Below are 8,363 nucleotides of genomic sequence, written 5' to 3'. Positions count from 1 at the left end.
AACCTTTTAACTTTGAGGTAGGTGACAAGGTATTGCTTAAAGTATCACCCTGGAAGGGAGTGATGCGATTTGGTAAGAAAGGCAAGTTAAGCCCGAGATACATAGGACCCTTCGAGATCGTCGAACGTGTCGGATCAGTTGCCTAAAAGTTAAACTTACCTGAAGAGCTCAGTGGTATTCACAATGTATTTCACATCTGTAATCTGAAGAAGTGTTTCGCCAACGAATCACTAGTCATACCACACACAGATGTACACATAGATGAGAGCTTAAAGTTTGTTGAAAAACCTGTGTCGATCGAGGATCGACAGGTTAAGAAGCTTCGAAGGAAACATGTGCCTATTGTAAAGGTAAAATGGGATGCACGTAGAGGTCCCGAGTACACGTGGGAAGTAGAGTCCACGATGAAAGAAAAGTACCCTCATTTGTTCCAGTAAATCCCGAGGTCGAGATTTCTTTTAAGGGGGTGAGGATGTAACACCTCGAAAATTTACGTCCTATAATGTATTGACACGTGTCATAAGCCAGAACGTGAGAAAGAATACTCTAAAGGGACTAAAGTTGACAAACATAGAAAGTATGTGAATTCAAGGGTTCAAAATGTCAACAAGGGATAAATATACCATACAGTAACCCTACATGATGCTCATACCTTCAAATGAATAAATCATGGATCATACGGAACTAAATGTGGAAGAAAGTGAGAGATTACAAACTACCGGGGGTTAAATGTGTCAACATGTTTAAGTTATACCTCTGAGTGACCTTTTAGCAAACCCGAAGCTTTGTAATGGTAAATTATGCTCACTAGATTGCACAATAAAAGTTTTATAAAGTTTTGTTGCCATATGAGAAGATTATGATCGAATTCGTACATGAGGGGTTAAAGGCGTCAACATTGAAAGTTGTGACTTTTCGAGTAGTAACAAAGTAACCGAGGACTTAACAAAGTGGGTAAAAGTCTCGAGGCCCTTATGCATAATTAAGAAGGGCTCATAATGCAAAGTTACCCCTCCGAAAAGCCAAGAGCCAACTGTAATAATTGAAAAGATTTGAAAAATCTGACAACAAGGCTCAGGCGGGCCACGTAAGGATTAGAAGGACCTTTACGCGGGCCGCGTGAGACGCCCAGATGCAGAAAACTCATGCAGCAACACTGTTTGTTAACCGACTTAGATTGAATTATTCTCAGCATGAGCAACCCCTAAACTATTCCTAGGCCTTAGGGGCACTTGTAAATGATCTGGGAACACTAGTAGACTTAGTTGTCATGATCTTATGCACCAAAGATCACTATATAAGGCCTACTTATTACAACTTTTGATCACACCTCATTTCTGCATTGTGGAGCTTTTTTGGAGCACAAGTGCCTTCCCTAAGCCTTCCTAATCGTGCATAGGACTTTGGTAAGTATGCTTAACCTTTCTTAGTTGAGTTTTTACTTAGTTTTAGCTTAAAAGTCAAGTCGTCGTAATTAGCGGTTGACTTAGCGATTAATCACTAATGGTCCAGTGATTAGTCGAATCAAAGGTAGTTATATGTTGGTAATTATGTGGGCATTAAACCCTTAAGAGGGCACCCTCTGATTCCCACTCTAACTAGTTCAAATGTCGGGTCAAAGTTGATTAGAAAAAGTCAACAGAACCTTAATTTTCGGATTAATGCATAATTAACAATGTAGAAGGCTTGTAACCTATTTTATCACTCATATAACTTGATAATAAGTATAATAACTGGTCTAAGCTTGTTTGATCCGACAATTTTCTGTTTTGACCCGGTTCGGAACCGAAAGTCGGAAAACTTTGACTTTTGCTTTGACTTCAGTTCTGACCCGATTTAGTATGGCTTAGATATGCCTTAGGACTTCCTTAGGACCAGGTCACATGATGGCATAACCCTCTGTGACTGGTTCGTTGTTTGTTCGAGTCGTTTGCACATTTCCGTTAAATGCTTAAATGTTGACCATAATGCCCTTTTGACCATAAAATGAGAATTTTGGAAATGTGAGAGAGCAAAAATCTTTGTTACTGATTTATAAACATGTCCCTAAAGTTTCATAGCAGTTCGAGGTCCAGAATAGGAGTTATGTTAAATAGCGCAATTAAGAAGCATTTGTTAATTAAACGGCGCACTTAGCATAAAGCCTATCTAAAACCCAATTTCGACACCAAACCTTTTACACACTGATGTAATATAATATTTTGAGGTTTTTAAGGATTTTTAATTATTTTTAACCTGCTCATAACCTAAGGTTATGGCGTTGATTCGGTAAATACCGATTATACCCTTTTCGTGCATAAAATGAGTTCTACATAGTATTTTGACACAAATCCAATTGCTACTGATTTCATATAACAAATAAAGTATTTTGAACTTTATAACCTGATCAGAAAACTCAGATTTCCTGTTTAACTCGGAAATCGCTTAAAATAGCTTTTTACGCGTATTAAACGCCTAGTATAGCTTTAAAACCATTTTGTCATATAAAGACTTATTACCTACTGATGTAATTGGTTAAAGTAAGTGGTTTTACTGATTACTTCAGACCCGAACATCAGAAATATAAATAATCTCTTTTATAGTCTTTAAAATGACCAAAATACCCCTACGGGGCTTGTATTAAGATTAAACTCGTTTTGGGCATAATGGGAGATATCCTACTGATATCACAACATCCTTAAAGCATATTGACTTAGGAAACCTGTATAGGACTCTTACGGTAACCCGTTACGCTAATTACGCATTCGGTTCGGTTTATGTAACTAGTTTACATAAATTAGCCGAAACGGGTCAAACCTTGTCGTTTTTATCTCAAAATCCAGCAGGTGTTTAGTTTACCCATATTATGCAAGTCTTTAAACTTGTCGGGACTAAAACACATTCTATTCCGGTCTTCGCTTAATCGTGTGTTCGAACCGTATCTTTCGTTAAAACTAACCGGTCTAAGCTTAGGCTTAACTAAAGACCCGTTAGGATTCTAATAGGTTATTATAAACCTTCGTTCCAGAATAGGAGACTCGGTAAAAGCTACCCGCACTTGCTATTTGTGATTGATACCTGCTAAGGTAAATACTTTTAACTTAATTTCCCTTATACGGGCTTGGGGTACGGTATATAAAATACCGCTTGGTCCGGCATTGAATCTTTAATCAAATAGAGATTAAATCATTGATATGCTCTGTTTTGAAATGTTTTGTTTGCTTAAAGCCTTTGGGGGGTTAATGACCATGTCCCGGATATCCTTGGCATCATCTTACGAGATGGCCACGACCTGAGCACGGGGTGTAGGCGTACACCCGTCAGTGCATAAATGAATAAATAATGTGGTGTGTCAATTGATCTTTAACCCGGTCTACGGATCGGGCTACTGAACGCATATGAAACATGTAATTCGTTTACAAGTATTATATTCAAATAATTATCCCAAGTTATAAAAGTTTGTGCCACGTGCATTCAAATCAATTTTATTAAACTTTTCAAATGAGTCGGTTGAATGTATTTACCAGTGTAAACTGACGTATTTTTCCAAAAGGTTAAGTGCAGGTACTAAGCGAACTAGGCTGGCTTACTCCTAGCGTCCATAATAAGTCTTGCAAGCTTGGATGTCAAACTGTTGAACAATGTTTCCTATTATTTTGGATCCCCTGTGGATTAATTTCGACTGTTGTGATACTTGATATTACAATTTATTTAAAGTTGAAATATATCTATCTTTTGCTTCCGCTGTGCATTTAAATATTGTGTTGTTTGACTGTAATGTTACCAACTACGTCACGATAATCCCCCACCGTGCCCACCGGTGAAACGTGTAAATATCGGGGTTTGACATCAATCAACAAGATTATAGACAAGTAGACACACAGGTCACAGCATAAAAACATTTTAACAACGTTCAAGACACAAACGAATCACATGATCCAAGATAAAAAAAAATCACATCACATAGGCTCGTAACATGAAGAATGATTTTTGACAAATGAACACAACTGGATGAATTCAACATTCACACAACTTATATCATCAGAAACTTGAACTTCAGTAACAAACATGAGAACACAAGATTCTATAATCATAACATATATGCATAATGATCAAACAACAACAAAACACCACGTGGATACCATGAACAATATCAAGGAGTTCAAAATAAACCGACAGGAACTATGAGTATACAACTCTACAAGATTGTATTCTATACTTTCAAATAGCATTTGCAAAAAAAAAAAAAAAAAAATCTCATCAAAAACACAATCCTCACAACCAAACAGTGTTTATCACTATGATAATCAATCTTTCAACCTAATGATTACAACAGATTTAATAGAAATCTATAATCTAGTTCAAGAACAGTGAATATGCTCAAGAGAAGAACGGAGAACACACAACATTTATCAAACAAAAGATTGATGATGTCATTTCCCACCTTTAATCTTGATGAGAGTAAACAATTTCACTCGAAAAACACCCACCAGGTTAATACCAAGAATTATCAGCAATACAAAACGAACCAAAGATTACCTTCAATTAATCAACTCTTGAACAAACACAAATAACTCTCTAAAACGCTCCAGTTCACAAAACAGATTATCAACAAGATGACTTGTATCAAACTACGCTAAATCTAATGGATTCAGTATAAACAAGAACCGTAGACTCAAACGCACACCAACAAAACTGTCGAGATGAAAACTTAAAGAGAAAATATTCACCAAACAATTAAACAACACATCATGAGTATCAGCTTGCTCAAACAACAACCTTTCTACATATTTATATTTTTTAAATTATCAACTAATTTTCTGAATTATTTTGTGCGGCAAAAGAAATTTAAAACATGAACCCTTTTTTTAAAACTACGTTTTATTTACCACGTTTAAGGTTGCAAGAAAAAGAACTTGTAGTATCTTTGTTATTGAAAACTCAGATTAGAAACCTTTACAACATGCGATCTCTCAATTTGACACAAGTACATTTTAGATAAACAAACCTAGACAACACACAACAAGCTGATAAACATCAAGTTAGAAAACACTTGAAGACATATTTGAAGAAACTGATATAAAACTTGGTTAGTAAACAATATTTTTTCAAACCAATCAAAAACGTAGTAACACTTATTCTCAACTTTAAATTATCAATTTGAAATCAAGCACAATACCTACATGTAACAGAATCAAACCAAACTTCTGATGCATATTTAGGAGAAAAAAACTTAACATAAATAGAGCTCTTTAGGAATGAAATTTAAAAACTAGGACAGGAGAACAAAGTTGCACCTGTTCCATTGTTTTGCTAGATAAAAAATAACTCTCAATCCTCACTATCAGATTATCATATATGATAATCTGAAAAACAAGAAAACTTGGACTCAAAGCGAATCCAAGTTACAAACCCTAATCTCCTATAACAGAGAAAAACGAGAGCACAATAACTGAGTATAAGATTTTTTTTAATTCTTTTTAATTTTTATTATTATTATTATTATTATTATTATTATTATTATTATTATTATTTTATTTAAAGCTACAAAGTTACACCTATCCCATTGCCTAGCCAAAACATTATTACTCTCGGACTTCTTACATGTTTTATCAATGAAACTGCACTTAATTTTTCTTGTAAAGCCAATATCATAGCGTTAGACCATACAGTGTAATTTTCGGTTCCTTTAAGTTTTACTGAAACAATTGTTAAACAACTTGAATCTGATGCATGCAAGTACAGAGGGTCACTTGCATCTAATTTGTTGACAAGGGTTTCACTCGGACCATCACCCATCTTAGCACAGAACAAATAACAGTCAAGAAAAACAAGAAGTTTCAACAACTGCACGAGTCAACCAAGATGAAACTCACACTTTAATCACAACAATAAAAACAAGTATATAACAATATTCACTAACGGCGAAACCACGACAGGGACCAGATCAGAGGTTCATCACTCAAAGGTGCCTCTGCAAGCTTTATCGAGGAAGCCTCCTAGACCTAGACACAAACTAAACAAAAATAGAGATATGAAAAAACAACAAGTAACTCAAACACAACTTGAACAACAAACAAGAAGTAACCACAAAAAACAAACAAGAATGCAACAAGATGAACCCTTCGTGTGTCCCAAATTCACAAGACCAGTCAACTACCCCGACATCAGGATGCCTAATGCAAGAAAACAATAGAAACGTAAAAACATGAAAGATCTCACCGAGATAGCAAACCCTGGCTAGGGTTTCTCCCGTTCAAATCAAGGATTTTACAACCTTCAAGGGTTGAACCCTTGTTTTGAACAAAAACTTCCTAAATTACTTCCACAGAGTTCTGCACAGCACCTTAATTGCCAAGAATCACTAAATCTAGTGTCGGCAAAGTAAACAGTCTACCAAGAGCACCTCAGACCTTTAAATATAACACCAGAATAGAGTAGACCTGACAAGATATATCACCAAGAACCACAAAAAAGGAAAAACCCCCAAATCTTGATAAGATATATCACCAAGAACCACACAGAAGAAAAAACCCCCAAATCTTCAGAAACCCTAACTTCAAGAGCTCGAACAATCGGTCAATGGAACCGATCAAGAGGAACTATAGCTCTGATACCATGTCAAAGTTAACATGTATCAACCCAAACTATTGTATTAACTTCAAATGAACACCAACAGCAGCAAGACCAATAAGCCCAATCGTCTCATAAAAGATTTCAACTCAGCAAAGCCTAGCAAGCTTCCCGGTATCCAGGGCTAACTCATCGATCTAATATAAAACACAAACAATACATTTTTTAGAAACTTATTTATAATATCTAACACATACACACACATATACACACACACACAGATATATATATATATATATATATATATATATATATATATATAACAATACATGAAAATGAACCTTTTATTATTTCAACATTCATAATAGTGTGTTGATTAATATTGTAAACTATACCAATTATCGGTACCATACCGATGAAACAAACTGGCCCATTACCAACAATGTGTCGATTACCAAATAATGTTATTGGAACCAGTATCCGTATTCGGTTTTCGATTGATGTAAAATGCATGTTAATATACTTTTGGCTATCTCACAACTTTATTTATTTTGTTTTTTGGTTTTCATTTTTTGTTGCTATAACGAGTGTCGATGCCATAGGTAACGGAATCGATACCGATTGACTTTCTGATGCGTTGCGCGGAGAAATCCCACTAGTTGTACGCATCATAAAGATGAATTTACATTTACTAATACTAATAATAAAAAGAGTAAAATTCAATTTGCGTCTCTGGGTTTAGGGGTGTTGTCAGGTCGCGTCCCTGAAGCAAAATTTTCGTTGTCTGAGTCCCTATGATTTAAGTCCATCTCGTTAGTTTAATTGTTAGTTTCATGTGAAATACCCATTTTATCCTTGATTATATACATTATTCCTCATTTGTACCCTAATTTCACCCCAACTCCCCCCCCCCCCTCTCTACATCTTAATTTCTCTCTCCCTCTCGCTCTACATTCATCCATCATCATCTCCAAACAACAAGCTTCGTCAATCATCATCTTCAAACAAAAATTTGAGCTATGGCCAATCCCCAAACCCTAGCCACCTTCCCACTTTCACATTCTAGAGAGAGAGAAAGAGATAGAGAGAGCCGCAAGATGATGTTGGTGGTGGTTGTTCTTGAATCTGAGCCAGGAGACGGCGACAATTTAACTAAGAAACATACGTATATCACTATCTCACGTAACTAAATGAATGTGATATCTGGTTCGTTTGATACAGATTGCTCGGGTTAGGGGGTTGCTTGTGATCATACGGTGGTGTGTTCGTAGGCTCACCACCGTATCCGCCGCCGTCCGGATAGTCTTGTTGCACGTAAAAAGATGTGATGCATTGTTACTTTCATAAGGATTGCCGGGTTAGGGGTTGATCGTCATAATACGGTGGTGGAATGGAGGCTCACCACAGTATCCTTCGTGTCCATCTAGATAGCCTTGTTGCGTGTAAAAAAGATCCACCCCCGTATCCGTAATCCGGATACCCTTGTTGCATCGGATAATATGGTTCATCAATAGGGGGAGGCGGAGTCTCGTTCAAGTCTAGTAACGAACGGTTTTAATCAACATGAACGCCAAACGCAACCTCCTCCTCCTCGTCGTTAGAATCAGGAACGCCAAAATTCTCCTAAAACAACAGTATGATAAATATTTAATGATCTCAAAACAACATGGAACTTAAGTTAAAACATCTTGTCGGATCGGTTTCAGGCACCCACGTGAGTTGTTGGAATTTTCCCGAAAGAAAATAATTATTGTCCTAGAACGATGATATTTTTCCAACTGTGTTGAATCAAATAGTGAAACCAATCAGTT

Source organism: Helianthus annuus, chromosome 1 (genome assembly GCF_002127325.2).
Source record: "Helianthus annuus cultivar XRQ/B chromosome 1, HanXRQr2.0-SUNRISE, whole genome shotgun sequence".
Classification (NCBI taxonomy): domain Eukaryota; kingdom Viridiplantae; phylum Streptophyta; class Magnoliopsida; order Asterales; family Asteraceae; genus Helianthus; species Helianthus annuus.
The sequence above is the reverse complement of the archived record's forward strand: the minus strand, read 5'-3'. Positions refer to the sequence as shown.